The 21382-nt window shown below is 46.9% G+C and overlaps 1 long non-coding RNA gene and 1 pseudogene across 5 annotated transcripts in view; one reads left to right on the top strand and one right to left on the bottom strand.

The window, feature by feature from the left end:
- LOC139045952 (uncharacterized) overlaps window positions 1-21382 on the top strand; it is a 305429-nt gene that overhangs the window by 1697 nt on the left and 282350 nt on the right. For 4 of the 5 annotated variants that reach the window (XR_011505483.1, XR_011505480.1, XR_011505482.1 and 1 more), the window contains exon 2: window positions 785-904. The exons of the other annotated variant lie outside the window; for it this stretch is intronic. This is a non-coding gene — a long non-coding RNA (uncharacterized lncRNA). The remainder of the gene's footprint in view (window positions 1-784; window positions 905-21382) is intronic. 5 annotated transcript variants of the gene reach the window in all.
- Window positions 5-8281, bottom strand: LOC106848275 (tubulin alpha-3 chain-like; annotated as a pseudogene).

The following is a 21382-nucleotide window of genomic DNA, read 5'->3' on the forward strand; positions in this document are numbered from 1 at the left end:
AGGCACTTAGCCTGATGATCACAGTAGGTCTAGAGCCTGACATTCTGTTATTTGGCTTCCAAGGACATGCTGCTTTTCCCTTGGTAGACATTTCATCATGACACTAAACAGAGTTGGGGGAGCCATCTAATAATTGTCAATGTGATCTTGTGTGTCAGGCAGTGTTCCCAGCCTGGTTTGGAGAAATGCCAGTGAACCACCCTTTGCCCCACTGTAAACATTGCATAATGAACTTAAAATTCTGTTTAAGAAACCTAACTGTGGCCTAAGACAGTGACAACAGGTGAGTGAAGTCAAGTAAAGTCTAAAAAACACTGTTTTTAACACACAAAATGATACCACAAACCCTGACAAACTCTTTAAGTGAACCGTGGAGGACAGGCCAGACCTGCAGTCAGACTGTCTCTGAATGCTCTCCCCGTCACTTCCTGCTCCTGGGGCTTTTGGATGATAAAAACTGTCTCAGCCTGAGTGTCCAGGTGTAAGATAATAGTAATACTCTCCTTGAACATTAGAGTAGTTGTAAGAAATAAGGGTACATAAAGTAGGCGATAAAGAATAAGGCACTTAGCAAATTAATTACTAAACTTTTCCTCCCTGCAGCCTAGTTGCCAGGTGAATTCTCTGCAAAGGGGCCGCGTTCCATGGCAAGGTCTGCTGCTTGCCAACAGGTCGGCCCACTCCCCATCACCCAGTCCTACCTTAACTTCAGTCAGGCCCCAATCCACAACTGGATGGTGTGCTTGGTCTTAATGGTGGCGATGGCCGCGTTGATGTCTTTCAGGACCACGTCCCCCCTGTACAACATGCAGCAGGCCATGTACTTGTGAGTGTCACACTTGACCACCTGGTTGGCTGGCTCGAAGCAGGCATTGGTGATCCCAGTCACAGACAGCTGCTCATGGTAGGCCCTCTTGGCTGAGATGACCGGGGTGCAGGTGGCCAGGGGGAAGTGATGTGGGGGTACAGGACCAGGTCGGTCTGGAAGTCTGTCAAGCCTACATTCAGGGCCACATCGAATTGCAGGGAGGCCATGATGGAGGACATGATCTGCCTGATCAGATGATTGTGGTTGGTGCACAGGGGCTGCTCGATGTCCACGTTGTACCAACATATGTCGTAGATGGCTTCATTGTCCACCATGAAGGCACAGTCAGAATGTTCCAGGGTCATGTGGGTGGTCAGGATGGAGTTGGAGGGCTGCACCACAGCCATGGAAACCTGGGGGGCTGGGGAAATGGCAAGTTCGAGCTTGGACCTCTGGCCATAGTCCACCGAGAGGCACTCCGTGAGCAGAGATGCAAACCCAGAGCCAGGGCCGCCCCCAGAGCTGTGGAAGATGAGGAAGCCTTGCAGCCCCGCGCACAGACCCGCCTGAGAGAAAGCAGAGGACTGAGCCAACATGGGCAGAAGGCACAGTGCAACCTCCAGCCAACCCCAGTCACTTCTCTTCCTCTGCAAGATCACGAGATTCACACCCTCCACAGTGAACATGCATGGCACTTAGAGGCAAAGCAGACAGACGGTAAAGATGTATGCATGCGCCACAGCCACACTGGAGGGTAAGACTGTGGACTCGTGATTCTGGCCTCAGTTTTGACAAAATGTCCTTCCGGTCGCAATCCAAGGCCTACCGTCCTGTGCAGGACACTGTCCACAGGAAGCCTTCCCCGTGCTCTTCTCACCAGTTTGCAGATTGGGTCCAGGACCAGGTCGACGATCTTGCCGATGCTGCAATGGCCTCTGGCGTACTTATTGGCTGCGTCTTCCTTCCCGGTGATCAGCTGCTCTGGGTGGAAGGGCTGCCTGTGGGTCCCTGTGCACTTCATCTACAAAGAGGACACAGGGACCACGAGTCTTTAAGGCCTGTTGTTAACTCACCAGGGTGCTGGTCAGCTGATCGGGACTGTCCCCTTCTACCAAGCACATGCTGTTCCTTGTAGGTCAGCAGCATCGGTGTCTCACAGGAAACGTCTCTCTGTAATACACAGACCACAACTGCATCCAATGGCTCTAGGAGAGAGGAGTCAACACGCAGGACAAATGCCAGCGTGACCGGTTCCCCTAGAAGGGAGGAGAGCTCTCACACCTGCACACAGGCAACTCTACACATGCGTGTTTCTTCCATCCCCATAGCTACAGCCGAGGGTGGAATTTAAAAATCCCTTACAGGCTAGACAGTCCCCAGCATGACTGTTGCTGGGCAGTCCCATCAGGGCATCCTATGTGGCCTGGGTCTCACAGGCTTCAGGGTGACATTCTGTCATCCCCTGGTGGCCACTGAAAGGTGCTCTCTTTGTAGCTCTCCTTGGAAACTACCGCAGACTTCTAATCTGGAGGAACCCAACGAATGTTCTATACTGACCTTTCTATGTCTAAGATGCAGGTCAAGACTCGTGCCCCAGCCTGAGGGAGCACACAGCACTAAGGAGGGACCAGTGCCCGGGCGCCCTGTAGACAGGGTCTCCACAAGCACCTGACCGGGCCGAGGAGGCCACAAGTGACTCCACCCCCAGCCCATCTCAGTGCCGGCCAACCTCACAGCAGGTTTTTCTCAATTAGGAGCCTGAGTCCCACGGACATTTCAGGCACTAACCATCCAGTGTGTGACCTAACGTGACCATGAGCATACACTTGTACGTCTGTCCCTTCTGCAGGGGGATCCGAAGGAGCACATGGGGGCTTTAGCAAGGCTCTCCCACCCTCCCAGGACAGCCGCCCCGAGTGTCTGTGTACCTACCGACATGGTGGGCTCCAGGTCCACAAACACTGCTCTGGGCACATGCTTGCCAGCCCCAGTCTCGATGAAGAACACATTGAATGAGTTATCTCCACTGCCGACGGTTTTGTCACTTGGCATCTGACCATCAGGTGAATTCGATGATCAAGGCAGTACCATTCCGAGCAGGCATCGCCGATCTGGAGCCCTGCCTGCCCCACGTGGGTAGAGATGCACTCACACTGGGACCCAGAACATAAACATAAGACCCTCGTCTTCAAGGCAGTCGTCCCTCTATGGCATGCAGAACATACGTATGTGCTTCAGAGCATCTACGGTTTTCTCAAACCTTATTTCCCACAAGGCTTATGTGACCATTTTATGTGAAATTGACATGCTCTAACCCATCCTGGTACTAAGTGCCAGAGTCAGCCCAGAACCTGTGTTTGCCACTATAGCAAAGTTAGGTTATTTTACAACGTGGAAGCCATGTAATGTCAACATTAACTCCACATTATGCCTAGTCACGTAATTCTCTGAAGAATACAGCAGTTTTTGATTGTGTCCTACTGAAGGAATTAGGTAAATGGTGATGGAGTCGGGGAAGGAAAGTGGACTAGGACACAGGTCAACGCGGCCCAGGCACCAGTGGTCACTGTGTGTGTGTCTCCCAGCTCCCTCTAGGTCTCCCCTCTGTGCTTCTCCATCCAGCTTTGGGCCCGTGGAGGCTGCCCCACGTGGACTGCCTGAAACGGCTTCCTTGCCCTTCGTGTCCGGGTGCTTTAGCGAGGGGCAGAGAAATTGCGGGCAGGGTGCCCCCTCCCGGGCTGCCTCCCTGCCCGCCTGCCATGGGTTGCTGGGGGCCGCTTATCAAGGCACAACTTTCAGCAGGCAGCGCTCCTCCTAAAGTGACCCTGTCCACATCCAGTGACCACTCCCTCCCCTCACCCCTTCACGCCTAGGAGGTGATGTCTCCCAGACGTCACAAATGCTGGGCTACTGCGCTGTCCTTTGTGGTTTCCTGAAATTCTGCCCGTTCCTTTCTAAATGGTACCTTTTAAAGGTTCTCCTCAATGTACCTATTCTGAATGTACCATCTCTTTCCTGCCGGGAACCTAAGTGTACAGACATGAACCACGTGTTCGCTTGTAGACACAGCATCCTTACAAATACAGAGAGGAAGTCAAATGAAACTGGAGGTGTGCCGCCCACCCTAAATTCTAATGCACAGTCCCCAGAACTTGAAGTCCTGTGGTCTGTTATACAAGCAGCAAATCTCAGAGTCATCAGGGCGTCAAAGATGGACACAATGCAGCAATCCCCCCACAGCATCCCGGAAGGAAGCATTCAGTTCCAGAAAGAACTTCTCCAATGACAAGGAGCTCACTCCTCCAGAGGAAAAGTTCATCAACACCCTGGGAAGAGCTTTGGGATCCAGCCAACCACACAGTTTCAAATGCATATTATTCATTTTGCCTTACTTAAATCCAGACACCCTGTAGTTCACAGAATGTGTTTCCCAGGAGGCCTGATGTGGCCTTCAACTCTGTCAGCCCCCATGGGATCAGCATCAGCTCTGTGACCTGGGAAATCCCGCAATTTCTGCATTTACAAAATGGGGGCCTGGGAGCCAGGTGGTCTGCAAGGCCACTGCCATCTCATGATCTAACCAAGATGCTAACCAGAGATATCGGGAAAATCATTCCTAGCTTTCAACAGAAAGCCTTAATTATAAATTCACCGCCAGCCTCACCTGGGTCGTTAACATTTACATTTCTTTAGTCAGCTGTATCTGCTCTCTGAGAAAATTACTTGAAACGTCCTCTGTTCAACTCCAGACGAACTCCTCTCTTCACATTCTTGGAAGATGACCTTGCTCCCTTCCTACCTGGAAGATTCACCTTCCTGCCCTCAAACGTGCAAGCAGACCCTCGCTCTCCTCCTTCCTTCCTTTACAGTGAAGCTGAGCTCCCTCCTGGGAACGACCCCCTGTTTCTCCTGAGCCCATACCCAGCCCCGGTCCTCAGAGTGACCACAGTGGAGTCCCCAGGCGCTGGGGGTCCACAGACCTCTCCAGGGCACGTGGAGGGACAAGTGTTTCATAGCAGGACTGGGCGGTTCCTAGTCCCTTCACTGCGCTGACGTTCGCACTGACGGTGCACAATCAAAGGTGGACGCGACTGCTGGCGCCTGAGCCCAGATCAAGGTAGTGGCATCGGACCGTACCTGTGGTCACCGGACTCCTCACCACTAGAGCTCAGAGTAAAAGAAAGAAAAGCCAGTTGAGGCCAGGAAGATCATCACCTGTGTTCAGTCTCTCCCTGGAGACAGAGCTGGACAGATGGAGGCGCAGACGGAGCCCCGTGCGCAGCTGGAAGCAGCTGTCGGGAAGCGCGGGGCGGGTGTGGAGTCGCCGCTGGACCCGCTGCTCTTCCGTGGGATGCGCGTTCACTTGAAGGAACCGCCTGTGGAGGATTCAGACTCCATGCGCTATTTATGTTCACGTGTTGCTTGAAAGTGAGTTTGTGAAGCATCTCAGTCTGAATTTCTACGTGACCAATCCCGGTAGACCTGACCCCACACACAGCTGTGGGATCTTGGAGAACCTTCCGTGGCAGGCCGGGCCTCCGGTGCTCTCCGCCCTGCTCCCCTCCGACGACCAGCGGCCCCGGCCCGACACTCCCGGGCCTGCCCCCGCCGCCCCACGTAGCGGCTCCGTCCCCTCTGGCCTGGGCGTCCGGGGAACAGCGCCCGGGGTCCCCATCGCGCCGGCCCGCTGCGCCCCCTCTGGAGGGAGCTGTTCCTTGACGCGCAGAGTGTGGCGCTCTCTGATTGGATGCGGGTTTGGCGGGAAGGCTGTGGGTCGCGCAAGGTGAGGGGAGCTTTGGGCGCTCTGGTGCGTTCTCGAACCTTTGGTTGGAGCGGCCGCAGCGCCCCCAGGGTGGCGCACAGGACGTTACTGAGCACGTAAGCCCTGACCTTGTGCTGCTCTTTCCTGGTGCAGAAGGGCCTTTCCCATTCAGCGCCCGGAACCGGCGCGATCTGATTGCTTCTTGAAGAAGGAGTGGGATTCCAGGGATGGGGAGGGGGTGCCCCGCAGCCGTGCCACCCCCAAGAGCTGGGTTGGGGCACAGGGTCCCTGTTGGAGGACTTTGGAACAATCCCCGATGCCTCCATTCAGTCGAGATGGACTGAAGCTGTGTCAGGATCCAGTGTGTGGATCCTTCCGGGAAAAGCCGGGGAGGGGATCCAGGCGGAGCCCGCTCAGCGCTTGAGCGCAGCGCCGGGTGCTGCGACTCCGCAGTGGGTGTTCACGAGGACCCTTAACTTCTCCTCCGCCCTAAGGAGAGTGGGGACCGACCCCTGCACGGGGACACAGCAGGCGGGCCTTGGGGAGCCTCTGGACAGTGCCACCAGGTCTGCCGTAGAAAGACGGCCTTGGCGGCGGGAAGCAGGGGACGGAGGAGGTCAGCAGAGAGCCAGGGACACGGGAGAAACCCTCCCTGCCCGTGTGCCGGGAGAGTGGGTCCTTCCTCTCAGTCAGCTTGGCTGCCATGACGAAATGCCACGGACCGCGTGGCCTAAACACAAGACGCTTATTTTCTCTGTGGACAAAATGGAGTAACATCTGTCAAGGCTGCTAACATGGAGCTGGGAGGCCATTAAGGAAACGGGGCTCATGCAGGCACGCCACTCTCTACCAGAGGGAATGTCACTTTTGAGCTGGGCTTCTCTGTTGTCATCTGGATCTCCTTTCAAGAAAAGTGCTGGCTCCTATAGATAAGAGCTTTCTGCCTTGGAAATGGCCTTAGCAACCCATCAGTATGGCCAGGAAGTAACAGTTGTTGCCAGCGCCAATCACAAATTTTGCAAAACGACCTGTGTAATTTTTCTCTTTTTGCCTTTATAAACCCCTGCCTCCTTTGTCTTCCTTGGAACACATTTTGGGTTTCTGCCTGAATCTGTGTCTCCCGAATTGCAATTCTAATTGCCCAAGTAAATATCTGCTATTTGAACTGTGGTGAATTTTTCCTCAGTTGATATTTCTTGGTGTAGTCGGCAGATCCAGAGCAACTGACCACAGACCCTGGTGCTGCCATGGACACGTGGAAGGCACCTCCAAGATAGCCTTGTTCTCTCGCGTTTCCCTTGGTGAGCCTCAGGGTTCCAGCAGTAAGTTCTCCTGGATCCGAAGCTCCTATTTTCGGTTGAGGTTCAGAGCAGATTTTATTTGGGAGGACTGACTGGTTCTGTCCTTTGGAGGGAGGATTCCGTCCTTACCTTAACTAGGCAGAGAATTCAGGTTTAAGGACACTTCTTGGTGAGTGTTATTGGAGCTCTAGTAGATTTTCATTTTATTCAAGTGGCCACATTCTCTTACAATTCAAAATTCAGCTGTTTATAACCAGCACAGACCTCGTAGTTTCTCCTGTTGTCCAAATGAGGGTCCTCCGACTCCGAAGATGAGAGACATTGCTCCTTCCAACCCTTTTTGGGTTGTTTCTCGGTGACTGGAAATCCAGCAGAAGTGTTGGGACTGTGTCCATGACATGCAGTGGTCTCACAGGGCCTCCCAATGAAGAACATGCCCTGTTTTGGGTCAGAGGAACTTGATAAGCTCATCTGGAAGGCACAGATGAAGGATTGGTCATCCTAGGACCTTGAGCAACCTGCCACCACTTGCTGCTCAGGAATCTCTGAGACACGTAAAAGAGAGACCAACGGCCCATTGGTGACACCCTGGGAAGTGGTCCTCACAGGCAGCACATACCTGACCCAAGACATAGACCCTCCTGCCTTGGTCATCTGAGAACAGCCCCTTCTAAATTATGGGGAACAATTGTTCTGGAACAACCATAAATAGTCACCTTCCTTTGGGAACCCCAGCTGGATTTATGTTGAAAGAGTATGGTCCCTCTTCTTGTAAATTTTTACCTCAATGGACCCATTTTACCCAAGGATGATTTAAAACTTTCTTGGTCCTAATGGGGCTTATTTGAAATGCCTAAACTAGCCCATTTGCATACATGTTTAGAAAATAAGAGATCTAAAACTAAGCAAGTGGAAATGGGTGAACTTTTGAAATAACTTGGAATGATAATGGCCACTCTGGGGAAGCTTTGTTTCAGATCCGTCCACCTTAAGGGTCCCCCTTAAAAGAGAGGATTCCAACCCCCTCAGAGACAATGGAATGTGTGCTTTGATTGCTATGCAGGAGCTTCCAAAAGACAAAAGGACTTCAACACAGCTTTTTAAAGGATCCTTACAGCCTGCCAAAAAACCCCCCAAAACTTTAGTAAAAGCCTTTGGCCGTCTGAGCAGGTAACCTTAATTTAGTCCATCTGCCAGAAAGAAACACAATTTGGATCCAACTATTCTTCTCAGATTTGTATCCGAGACATGGCTAAAATTCTTAAAGATGTCTGTTGTCTCTCTGTGTGTCTATGTATGTATCTCTCTCTCTATGTATATGATATTTTTCTACCTCCAGATAGTATTGCTAAAATTAAACATTTTTTTCTTGCTTTTTCTCCCCAAATTTCCTCACTACATAGTTGTATATTCTAGTTGTAGGTCCTTCTAATTCTACTAAGTGAGACGCCACCTCTGCATGGCTTGATGAGCGGTGCCATGTCCGTGCCCAGGATCTGAACCGGTGAAACCCTGGGCCTCCGAAGCAGAGTGCACGAACTTAACCACTCGGCCAGGGGGCTGGCCCCTAAACATTTAAATAAGTTAAGTATTCGTAAAACTCTCAGAAATATAGAAACTAACCCAAAGGTTTTTCAAGTTCAAGTGATTTGAGATAATCTGTGATAAAAAATAGTTTGTTTGTTGGTTTAATAGAAACAGACATGTCTTCCGAGTCATATATAAATATGAATATATAAAGCAAACATACAACTTTTTCTCCCTGGGGCCACTGGCCAGGTTGGCTCCTGCTGTTTCTGTTGCAGAATTTGTCTGCAGAGGGAATGACTTGGGATGATGATTAAATGTTTACTGTCTAATCCAAACACAGTTGTTAAAACAAGTGTTTAAAGAAATGTAAATCAGAGAAAAGTTTACACTAAGTTAAACTAAAGAATAGATATTGATTGAGTATCTAAACCATTTCGGCTAGGATGGTATGCTGAGACATTGATTGCTAAACATTAACTTTGTCTAGTTCTGGATTTCTAATTCTTTTTCAGAGAGACAAACAATATTTGCATTATCAGTACATATGTTTTTGCCACATTGAAAAGTTTACTGTAAAGAGAAATATGCTCCTGGAAATTATGAAACGTGTCTGTGGGTTTGCCAATCTACTACAGATGCTGCTCTGTGATAGACAGGTCACGGCCGCCTGCCTCCTAGTTTTCACTGGAAAGCAAAGATTACAAATAGTTTTAAAACAATTTGGTAGAAGAGCTGAGAATACAAATGAACCAAAGACGAAAGGCCAGAACACGTAGAGTAATGAGTGCAAATTAACTCTATGCACACTGTGCGCATTGATGCTGAGAGAACGTGGGCAGAGCAGCGCGCGCCCCTTTGTCAGATGAGAAGCAGTGGAACTTTCTCCTACTATGCAAGGATTCACTGTCACTTCTCATCTTTCAGACCGTGGTCAGAGAACATTGATAAATTATGATTAACATTTATTTAAGTGGAAAATGTACATGGTGTCTACATTTATCAAAATATATAAATGTAGGGGCTGGCCCAGTGGCACAGCAGTTAAGTGCACACGTTCCGCTTCAGCAGCCTGGGGTTCGCCAGTTTGGATCCCAGGTGCGGACATGGCACCGCTTGGCACACCGTGCTGTGGCAGGCGTCCCACATATAAAATAGAGGAAGATGGGCACGGATGTTAGCTCAGGGCCAGTCTTCCTCAGCAAAAAGAGGAGGATTGGCAGCAGTTAGCTCAGGGCTAATCTTCCTCAAAAAAACCCCCCAAAACATATATATATATATATATATACACGCATAAATGGATAATATATCTTCAATTTTATAGATTAATTTACTATATATATAAATTAAAGAAAATTTCATAAAATGAAAAATAGAATACATGTATATACTAAAAATAGGAAATACATGTCAGTTTATTAAATTGTTATTTTAGTTACTTATACAGTTTTATTTATGTAAGTATATGCTGGACCATAATACACACTCTATTTCTTGCTATGGGATGATCTGAAAGCCACTGCTCTTAAACCACAGTAAACTGAGCAACAGAAGGGTCCATGTGCCAGATGGAGAGGCCCACATGAGATCACCCACCCTTTCTGTCCTGCACACGCACAGTGATGACTCCTCAAGGCCAGGCTGGAATCCCTCTCTGACAGCCTCCCACTCTGTTGCCTTGTCTCTTCAGATTGACAGCCAGGCAGTATCTGTGTTAAAAAGAACTTCCCCCATTTCTTAGAACTGCATGTGAGGCTGAGAATTCTGGTGGTGGCTTCTGAGATATTTACAGCTCTGCCATCAGTTTAGAAGTTGTTGTTCCATCTTTCAAATCTTTCTTCTGCCTGCTCAACCTAGAGCAACCCTTTTCAGCAAGAATGTGGGGATCTTGTGACCTCTGCCTGTTCCGTTGTTCCCAGTCTAGCAGAGCAATGTCAGCATGAACCTGTAGACATGAGTGAGTCTCGTTCTGTAATCTCCAGAAAAGGTATGGTTTATATCATGTAGAAGGAGTTTATACTCACTTAGTGTGATGTGTAGGCAATTATGCTATCCTCTAAGAGTAAGATCTGTAAGTATTCTCTAACAACTGCCTTGCATCATTTTTTTAAAGATAAGCTTTGTAAGTTTTTGAAATTAAGAAAATGATGATATATGAAAAATAGACAAGGAAAGTAGGGTATGTGTTTTCAGTAAGAGAAGGTATGAGGAATGAAGATGCGTTTTTGTTAAAGGAAAATTAGAAAGTAATTTTGTCTTAAAATGATTGTTCCCAAAATAAGAAAGAAAAAGACAGGAAAAAACCTAAATAGACATAGAAAGTTGTAGGTTTATGAAAAAGGAATCCTCAAGAAGAAAGTGTGTTGTGTGATCAAGCTGGCTAAGATTAAAATAAATTTATTTAAAAATGAATTTTAATATCAAAAGTATACTGGTACAAAATTAGAATTTGGATTTTCTCTCTATAAAAAGACAAAGTCTTCTCAGATTATTGGTCTGCTCTTAAGAAGACCTTTAATGTAATCTTTACCTTTACCTTTACCTTTAATGTAATCTGCCTAGGGAACAGAGATTCTGTGTTTTATCTTTATCGAGTCTTCCTGATACCAACCCTGACACCAGTTTCCCTACATTAAACCCAGCATATATGGGGTTAAAACCAAAACACTCATTCCCTGCTTGCTCCCTGGCTTCCTGGCTCCAGAATCCACTATCCTCCATGGAGATAGACACCACCAAGGGCAAGCACCTGGATTCATTATCTCCTCCCACAAAGAGATACAGGCTGATGGGAAAGCCGCTGACCAGCAAGGTCACAGGCTCCCTCCTCTCTGCAAGTGTCTCAAGGCCAAAGACAGGCTGGTGGGAAAGCTCCGACAAGCAAGGTCATATGCTCCCCCTCCCCTACCTAAAACTCCAAATAAAAACCCTTCCTTTTAGCTTTTCAGAGAGTTTTGGATTTCAGCATTAGCTACCCTCTCTCCTTGCTCAGCGCTGTGCAGTAATAAAATTCCTTTCTTCCGCTACACCCAGTGTCAGAGATTGGATTGCTGCACAACGGGTGAGTGAACTCACTTCAGGTTGGATATCAACTTGGCGACCCAGATGGGACAATGTCCCAGATGGACGTTTCGCCTGTGGCACACCAGCCTCTGGCTAAAGGCCTCTCTTGGAAGCTGTCCTGCAGCTGCCCAAGCCCCTTGTCTCAGGGACAGCCCCAAGTGACTGACTGCTAACCAGACGTCGTTGGCCCATGGCGCTTTTGCTTTGGTGGTGGAAGAAACTAGGTTCAGGATTTAGGAAGGCGTCTCTTGTAAGTAGCTGGTAGTTTTTGTCTTTGTCTTTGTGTTAACTTTTTCCAACAAGACTGGCTGGAGTGTGACCTGGGTGGCACCCCAGTCAGGAGCAGGAGTGGAGCCGGAGGGGCGTCAGGACCCACATTCAGGCCTGGGCTGGAACGTGGACTCGGCCGTGCCATGCATCCGGGCAGGACGCTCTAGTTCTCCAATCCCCACTCTCTCCCTTAAATGACGCCTCACAGGGCTGCTGGGAGGACCGAGGTGGGGTTTAGGAAAAGCTCTTACAGATAATCCAGCAGTTCCGGGGCAGACACTGGGTCCCCCTGCACAGACTGGAGAACACCAAAGCAGACACCTGAGAAACACACGCAGGAACTGAGAGCAGCTGAGCCCAGGGAGGCCGAGAGAGCAGCGTGAGAGGGAAGCAGGGACTCCTCATCTCTGCTGACAGGGCCAAGGACAGCCCCACCGCCTCTGCTCAGAAGTGTCTCCATGGGACAGAATGCCTCGGGTGAGGCTGCAGGGCCAGGAGAGAGGAAGGGAGTGGATGCTGGCTGAGGCCCACCCAGTGTGCAGCTCTGCGCAGGGGGCAAAGACACAGACACACAAGACACACTCCTGCCCGTAAAGGGATCACCCACCGGGGAAGTAGAGGAAAAGAAACCTCATAAAAATGCAGAGTGATGCGTGCAAGGACAGAGTGTGCACCAGCTTTCCTGGGGGTAAAGGTCGGATGGGGATAGAGCCCCTGAGCTGAGCTCTGCAGGTGAGGTGGGCGGAGCTGGGCATTTCAGCAAGAAAAGCAGCAGGAGCAATGCAGAGGGAGAAACCGCCCCGTGTGCACGGAGACTTCCAGGCAGCTTGGAGTCAGAGGATGGAATTCAGAGCGGGAGGGAAGACGGGGGCTGGCAGAGCCCAGATCCTGAGGGCGTGCTGTGAATGACACACTGAGAAGCCTGGATTCATCCAGAGAGGAGCTGCTGACAGGTTTAAAGCAGGAGGGACAGGGGCACATTTCTGGGGTAGAAAGATCACCTGGGAGCAGGTGGGCAGGAAGGGCCAGAGAGGAGGACGTAGCAGGAGCACAGGCCTGGAGGAGGGGAGTGAGAAGGAGGAGCAGGCAGCCTGAGCTCTCTGCAGGAGGTGAGATGGAGGAGGGAGATGTGGGAAAGAGGGGGACAAGTGCTGGGCCCAGCTTCTGATGGGAAGGAGGCAGCCCTTAGAGGGAGATGATGTGTCCAGGTCAGACTCTCAGAATTCCATGTCCCTATGGGCCATCTGGGGAACCGTCCAGCAGGTGGCTGGAAATGGGTCCCCACAGCTTAAGAGAGAGGTCTGGGTTCCAGCCAAGGGCAGGAGAGGGGTGAGCCACAGGTTGGGGACGGGGTGCTGCATGGGGCGCCTCTGCCAGTTGAGTGAGCTGAGGGCCAGGCAGGGCTGGATCCCCTGGAGCTGGTGCTACTGTCCTTTGTGCACATGCTTTTGGCACAGTGGTCCCTGTGGACCTGCTCCACCCTCTGCTGCACCCTCCCTTCTCTGTCTCCTGCTCTCAGCCCTGGTCAGCCCCTCCCTCTCCACTGGCAATCCTGGAGGAGGGAACCCCTGCTGTGCACACAAAGCCACAGGTGAGTCTGAGCCTGGGTTCCAGCAAGGCCAGAGGAAGAGCAGGGGAGAAGATGAAGGGGAAGCGAGGGTGCCCCGGCCATCACAGCAGAGCAGCTGTCCAGTGGGCTGAGGACGAGGAAGGACAGCTGGGAGGGAGGGATGGAGGGGAGGAGTCTGCAGAAGTGCATGGGCCAGGCCAGAGGTGGGTGAGTGATGGCAAAGGGAAGAAGTGGTCACAAGAAGAATCTAGGAGGCCACCTCCTCATTTGGGCTCTGGAACCTGTGCACCCAGCTGCCACTGGGTTGGGAAGATGTGACAGAGGAGGGATCTCTGTGGACAGGCACAGGCAGGTCTGTGCTGGGGCCTCCTCCATCAGGCCAGCACTCCCAACAGGAAGCCTCAGTGTCTTGTTGACCCGGAGGCCCAGGCCCAGGCTCAGGGCTCCCACCACAGAGATCCAGTTGTTGCTGCAAGAGAAAGACATGAGCATTGTGCTGCCTTGCACACAGATCTCCCCAGGGTCCCAGCTGGAGGTGCTGGTGTGTCACTGCATCAGGAGTCTGTGATGTCTGGGGAAGGTGTTTGACAGTTAGCCCTGCACCCCTCAGTAAGTGATGTGAGAGGGGCACAAGGAGATGGAACATTGTCATCATTCAGCAGAGCCAGGAGCATTAAAGTTCCTAGAGATATTCTTTAAGCTCTGTTTCAAAGCTCCAATGTTTGATAATTGAAGGTTCAGCATCATGGCGGAGTGAGCTTTCCTGGTAATCTCTCCCCTCCACCATACAATGAAAAGGACAATCATACTCAAACATAGGACATCCAAACACAACAGAAAAGAGGTCTGATGGACCCACACAACCACACGATGGAGGGTGGAGAGGCTGGAGCCCCTCTCAGAGGAGGTGGAACAGGGTCAGAGAAAACTTGGCTCCCTCCCCCAAAGATTGTGATCTGGGACCACAGAAGGCCTCTGAGAGGGAAGGAACAGGGGAGAGGATGTTCATTTGTGGAACATCAAGGGTCCCTAGGGTCCTCGCAGCCTAGAGGGAAGCCCTCTACCCAGGTGAAAGCTTTCACTGGGGGCGACCTCATCAAGCTGACACCCCAGGAGAGCAGATAGCGAGATCTGATTGAGAAAGCACCCCTCCCCTCACCCACCCAGCGCTGCTCCAGCACCTGAGATCTAGGCAGAGTGCAGAGGGCTCAGAATACGTGGTTCTTGACCCCCACCAGTGGCAATAGGCAGTAACTGCAACCAAACAATACCAAGATGTGCAAAAAAGAGCCATGCCCTCTAGCAGTATCAAACATTATATTAGATCTTCAGATCAGAAAGAAAAGGACAAGTACTCAGAATTCAGTCCTGAGGACACAGAAATATGTAATCTAAATGACAGAGAATTCAAAATAGCTATCATCAAAAAGCTCAATGAGTTAAAAGAAAATGTACAGAAGCAATTCAACGAGTTCAGGAGCTACTTCACAAAAGAGATTGAAACAATAAAGAAGAATCAATCAGAAATATTAGAGAAGAAAGACACAATGGAAGAAATAAAACAAAATATGGAGTCCTTGAATGTTCGAGGGGACATCATAGAGGAGCGTATCAGCATAATCGAAGACAGACATGTTGAAGTGCTCCAGACAGAGAAGGAGAGAGAACTAAGACTAAAAAGAAATGAAGAAAGTCTCCAAGATTTATCCGACTTAATTAGGAAATGCAGCATAAGAATTATAGGTATTCAAGAAGGAGAAGAAAAGGACAAAGGAGTAGGCAGCTTCTTCTAAGAAACAAAAGCAGAGATTTTCCCAAACCTAGGGAAGGAGATGGAAATTCATGTGGAAGAGCTGCCAGATCTCCTAAGCATGTCAATGTAAAAAGACCTACTGCAAGGCATATACTAGTGAAACTGGCAAAAGTGAATGACAAAGAAAAAATACTAAGGGCAGAAAAGCAGAAGAAAATAACCTACAACGGAACCCCTATCAGGCTTTCAGCAGAGTTCTCTGCAGAAACCTTACAGGCTAGGAGAGACTGGAATGACATATTCAAATCTTTGAAGGACAACAATTTTCAGCCAAGAATACCCTATCCAGTGAAAATATCCTTCAGATATGATGGAGAAATAAAAACTTTCCCAGATAAACAAAAGCTAAGGGAGCTCATAGCCATGAGACAACCCTCCCCAGAAGTCCTCAAGAAGACCCTCATACCTGGAAAAAAAAGGGGGAGAAAGGGGTTACAAATCACAGAGTAAGGAGATAAATAGGTAGACAAAATCAGAAAATCGTAGCTACACATCAGAACATGTTAGCAAACACTCAAGAATAGCATTAAAGATACAGGGAAGGGGCCAGCCTGGTGGTGCAGTGGTTAAGTTCACATGGTCTGCTTCAGCAGACCAGGGTTTGACAGTTTGGATCCTGGGTGCAGACCTATGCACCATATGTCAAGCTATGCTGTGGCAGGCATCCCACATAAAATGGAGGAAGATGGGCACGTATGTTAGCTCAGGGCCAGTCTTCCTCAGCAAAAAAAAAAAATAGGAGGATTGGTGGTGGATGTTAGCTCAGGACTAATCTTTCTGAAAAAAAAAAAAAGAGATACAGGGAAAGAAAACACCAAAAATAAAGATAATCTTGTCATTTTAATCACAAACTCACAGCACAAGTTGGAATGAGATGTGAGAAAAACAACTTAGGAGGGGAAGAGGAAAAGGATTGAATCGGCTTAGTCTAAGGAAATAAGGGGCGATCAGAAAATGGACTATCTTATCTACGAGATTTTGAATACAAACATGGTAACCACTAAACAAAAAAGCAGAACAGAGACACAAATAATAAATAAGGAGAAAACAAAGAAACACAACATAAAAAACTACATAACTCAATTGGTAGACCAAAATACATGGGATAAGAAACAAAGGAAATGAAGGAGAACTGGAAAACAAGTGACAAAGTGGCAGCATTAAGCCCTCACACATCGATAATCACCCTAAATGTAAATGGATTGAATTATCCAATAAAAAGACACAGAGTGACAAGATGGATTAAAGAACAAGACCCAACAATATGCTGCCTCCAGGAAACACATCTCAGCTCCAATGACAAACACAGGCTCAGAGTGAAGGGGTGGAAGACGATACTCCAAGCTAACAGCAAATAAAAGAAAGCAGGTGTCTTAATACTTATATCAGACAAAGTAGACTTCAAGATAAGACAGGTAAAGAAAGACAAACAGGGGCAGTATATAATGATTAAAGGGACACACCACCAAGAACACATAACACTTCTATGCATCCAACACAGGAGCACCAAAGTATATAAAGCAACTATTAACAAACCTAAAAGAAGACATTAATAATAACACAATAATAGTAGGGGACATCAACGCTCCACTCACATCAATGGATAGATCATCCAGATGGAAAACTACAAGGAAACAGTGGAATTAAACGAAAAGCTACACCAGTTGGAGTTAATAGACATATATAGAACACTCCATACAAAACAGCAGAATACATAGTCTTCTCAAGTCTTCTCAAGTGCACACCGAACATTCTCAAAGATAGACCATAAGTTGGGAAACAAGGAAAGCCTCAATAAGTTTAAGGAGATTGAAATAATAACAAGCATCTTTTCTGATCACAATGTTATGAAGCTAGAAATTAACTAAAAGAAAAAAGCTGAGAAACAGACAAAGATGTGGAGACTAAACAACATTTTATTGAACAACCAATGGATCATTGCAGAAATTAAAGGAGAAATCAAAAAATATCTAGAGATAAATGAAAATGAAAACACCACACCAACTCATATGGGATGCAGCAAAAGCCACATTAAGGGGGAAATTCATCATAATATAGTCTCACCTTAACAAACAAGAAAAATCCCAAATAAGCAATCTCAAACTACACCTAACTGAATTAGAAAAAGAATAAACAAAGCCCAAAGTCAGCAGAAGGAGAGAAATAATAAAAATCAGAGCAGAAATAAATGCTATTGAAACAAAAAAGGCAGTAGAAATGATCAATGGTACAAAGAGCTCATTCTTTGAGAAGATAATCAAAACTGACAAACCTCTAGCCAGACTTACAAAGGAAAAAAGAGAGAAAGCTCAGATAAACAAAATTAGAAATGAAAGAGGAGAAACAACAATGGATACCACAGAAATACAACAGATTATAAGAGAATACTATGAAAAGCTATATGCCAACAAAATGGACAAACTAGAGGAAACAGATAAATTCTTAGACTCTTACAACCTCCCAAAGCCAAATCAAGAAAAAATAGACAATCTGAATAGACCAATCACAAGTAAAGAGATTGAAACAGCAACCAAAAGCATCCCAAAAAATAAAAGCCCAGGACCAGATGGCTTCCCTGGAGAAGTCTACCAAACTTTCAGAGAAGATTTAATACCTATCCTTCTCAAGCCATTCCAAAAAATTAGGGAAGATGGAGCCTTCCTAACACATTCTATGAGGCCAAAATTCAGTCTGATATCAAAGCCTGACAAGGACAACACAAAAAAGGAAAACTACAGGCCAATATTGCTGATGAGCATCAATGCAAAAATCCTCAACAAGATATTAGGAACCTGAATACAGCAATACATCAAAAAGATCATACATCATGATCAAGTGGGATTTATACCAGGGACATGGGGGTGGTTTAACATCCACAAATCCATGTGATACACCACATTAACAAAACGAGGAATAAAAACCACATGATCATCTCAATAGAGCAGAGAAAGCATTTGACAAGATCCAACAGCCATTTATGCTAAAAAACTCTTAACAAAATGGGGATAGAAGGAAATTACCTCAACATAATACAAGACATTTATGACAAACCCACAGCCAACATCATACTCAATGAGGGAAAACTGAATGCCATCCCTCTGAGAACAGGAACAAGACAAAGATGCCCATTATACCACTCTTATCCAACATAGTACTGGAGGTTTTGTCCAGAGTCATTAGGCAAGAGAAAGGAATGAAAGGAATCCAAATAGGGAGTGAAGAAGTGAAACTCTTGCTGTTTGCAGATGACATAAGCTTATATATAGAAAACCCTAAAGAACCCATCAGAAAATTATTAGAAATAATTAACTACAGTAAATTTGTAGGGTACAAAATCAACTTAAAAAAATCAGTTGTATTTCTATTCTCTAATAACAAACTTACAGAAAAATATCTCGAGAATACAATTCCATTTACAATTACAACAAAAAGAATAAAATATCTAGGAATAAATTTAACCAAGGAAGTGAAGGACTTATACAATGAAAACTAAGGAGGTGAAGGACTTATACAATGAAAACTACAAGACATTATTGAAAGAAATAGATCATGAATAAAGAAATGGAAAGAGATTCCATGCACATGGATTGGAAGAATAAACATAGCTAAAACGTCCATATTACCCAAAGCAATCTACAGCTTCAATGCTAGTCCAATCAGAATCCCAATGACATTCTTCAAGAAATAGAACAAAGAATCCTAAAATTCATATGGGGCAACCAAAGAGCCCAAATCACTAAAGCAATCCTGAGAAAAAAGAACAAGACTGGAGGCATCACAATCCCTGACTTCAAATGGACTACAAAGCCATAGTAATCAAAACAGCGTGGTACTGGTACAAAAACAGACACACACAGATCAATGGAACAGAAGTGAAAGCCCAGAAATAAAACTGCAAATCTACAGGCAGCTAATCTTCGACAAAGGAGCCAAGAACATGCAATGGAGAAAAGACAGTCTCTTCAATAAATGGTGTTTGGAAAACTGGACAGCCACATGCAAAAGAATGAAAGTAGACCATTATCTCATGCTGATACCAGCCCTGATATCAGTTTCCCCACATTACACCTAGCATATATGGGGTTAAAACCAAAACACTCATTCCCTGCTTACTCCCTGGCTTCCTGGCTCCAGAATCCACCATCCTCCATGGAGACAGACACCGCCAAGGACAAGGACCTGGATTCACTATCTCCTCCCCACAAAGAGATACAGGCTGGTGGAAAAGCTGCTGACCGGCAAGGTCACGGGCTCCCTCCTCTCTGCAAGTGTCTCAAGGCCAAAGACAGGCTGGCGGGAGAGCTCCGACCAGCAAGGCCATATGCTCCCCCTCCCCTACCTAAAACTCCAAATAAAAACTCTTCCTTTTAGCTTTTTGGGGAGTTTGGGATTTCAGTGTTCACTGCCCTTTCTCCTTGCTCAGCACTGTGCAATAATAAAATTCCTACTTTCTTCCACTACCCCTGGTGTCAGAGATTGGCTTGTTGCGCAATGGGTGAGCGAACTCACTTCAGGTTCAATATCAATACCATACACAAAAATAAACTCAAAATGGATCAAACACTTGAAGATAAGTCCTGAAACCATAAAACTCCTGGAAGATATTGTAGGTAGTACACTCTGTAACATGGAAGTTAAAAAGATCTTTTTGCATACCATGTCTTCTCAGCCAAGGGAAACAAAAGAAAAAATAATTAAGTAGGACTTCATTAGACTAAAGAGCTTCTGCAAGGTAAAAGAAACTAGGATCAAGACAAAAAGACAACCCCCAACTGGGAGAAAATATTCACAAATCATATATCTGACAAGGGGTTAATCTCCATAATATATAAGGAACTCACATAACTGAGCAACAAAAAACCAAATAGCTCAATTGAAAAATGGGCAGAGGATACCAACAGACATTTTTCCAAAGAAGATACAGATGGCCAATAAACACATGAAAAGATGTTCAACATCACTAATCATCAGGGAAATGCAAATCAAAACTACACTAAGATACGACCTTATGCCTGTTAAATGGCTATAATCACTAAGACTAAAAATAACAAATGTTGGAGAGGGTGCGGAGAGAAGGGAACCCTCGTACACCACTGGTGGGAATGCAAACTCGTGCAGCCACTATGGAAAATAGTATGGAGATTCCTCAAAAAACTAAAAAATAGAACCACCATAGACCCAGCTATCCCACTACTGGGTATCTACCCAAACAACTTGAAATCAACAGTCCAAAGTAACATATGCACCCCTATGTTCATTGCAGCACTATTCACAATAGCCAAGACATGGAAACAATCCAAGTGCCCATCGTCCGATGATTGGATAAAGAAGATGTGGTGTATATACATACAATGGAAACTACTCAGCCATAAAAAAGACAAATTTATGCCATTTTCAGCAACATGGATGGACCCAGAGGGTACTATGCTAAGTGAAACAAGCCAGACTGAGAAAGACAAACACCAGATGATTTCACTCATATATGGACTAAGAAAACAGTTCAGTGGTTACCAGCGGGAGGAGGTGGGGCGGGTCGGCCCAGGGGGGCGAAATAGTCAGTGTTCCCAATGCAAGGTTTCAAAGCACAAAGATTTACTAAATTCTAGGAAAAATGAGTTAGGTTTTCAATGGAATTTGCATTTTTCAGGCTCCTTCATTGATGCGGCATGTGGACTAAAGTATAAAAGCTTAGAACTGGAATTTTAAAATCTGAGGTCTGTGAAAGGAGGAGTGTCCACAAAAATCCCTAAAACTGTCAGTCAAATGTATAAGGTCAGGACATCTTAGGGGGGAAAAGGGTTTTTGGATTCTCCACAGCATTTAAGACCCACAGAAGCTTAGAAGCTGTAGGTGACAACACAACTCATCCTCGTCCTCACTGTCCACAGTCTCAGTAAAAGCGTCCTAACTTTGACTTTAAGCAAAAGGTGCTGACGTCTGTTTATAAAAGACCCAGTAATACGGGTATTTTCTCTGAGACCCGAAGCTGAGGTCGTGGAGGGGGAGGTCACTGGTCTCAGTCACTTGGTTGGTTCAGCTGTAGCATAACCGGGACCAGCACACGGAACGACTTCTAAATCTTTGTGCCTTAACATCTTCAGAAGGCGATAGAGAACACCGTGAACGGACCCTCAGGTTTTCACAAAGCTTTGTTACCAACTGGAGGACCCTAACAAACAACATTCATCTTTAAATCTGACAAGGCTCATGAACCCCGGCAATAAGAAAGCAGTGTAACTTTGAGGTGGGGCTGAGCCAAGGGTGACTG

Source organism: Equus asinus, chromosome 8 (genome assembly GCF_041296235.1).
Source record: "Equus asinus isolate D_3611 breed Donkey chromosome 8, EquAss-T2T_v2, whole genome shotgun sequence".
NCBI classification, from domain to species: Eukaryota; Metazoa; Chordata; class Mammalia; order Perissodactyla; family Equidae; genus Equus; species Equus asinus.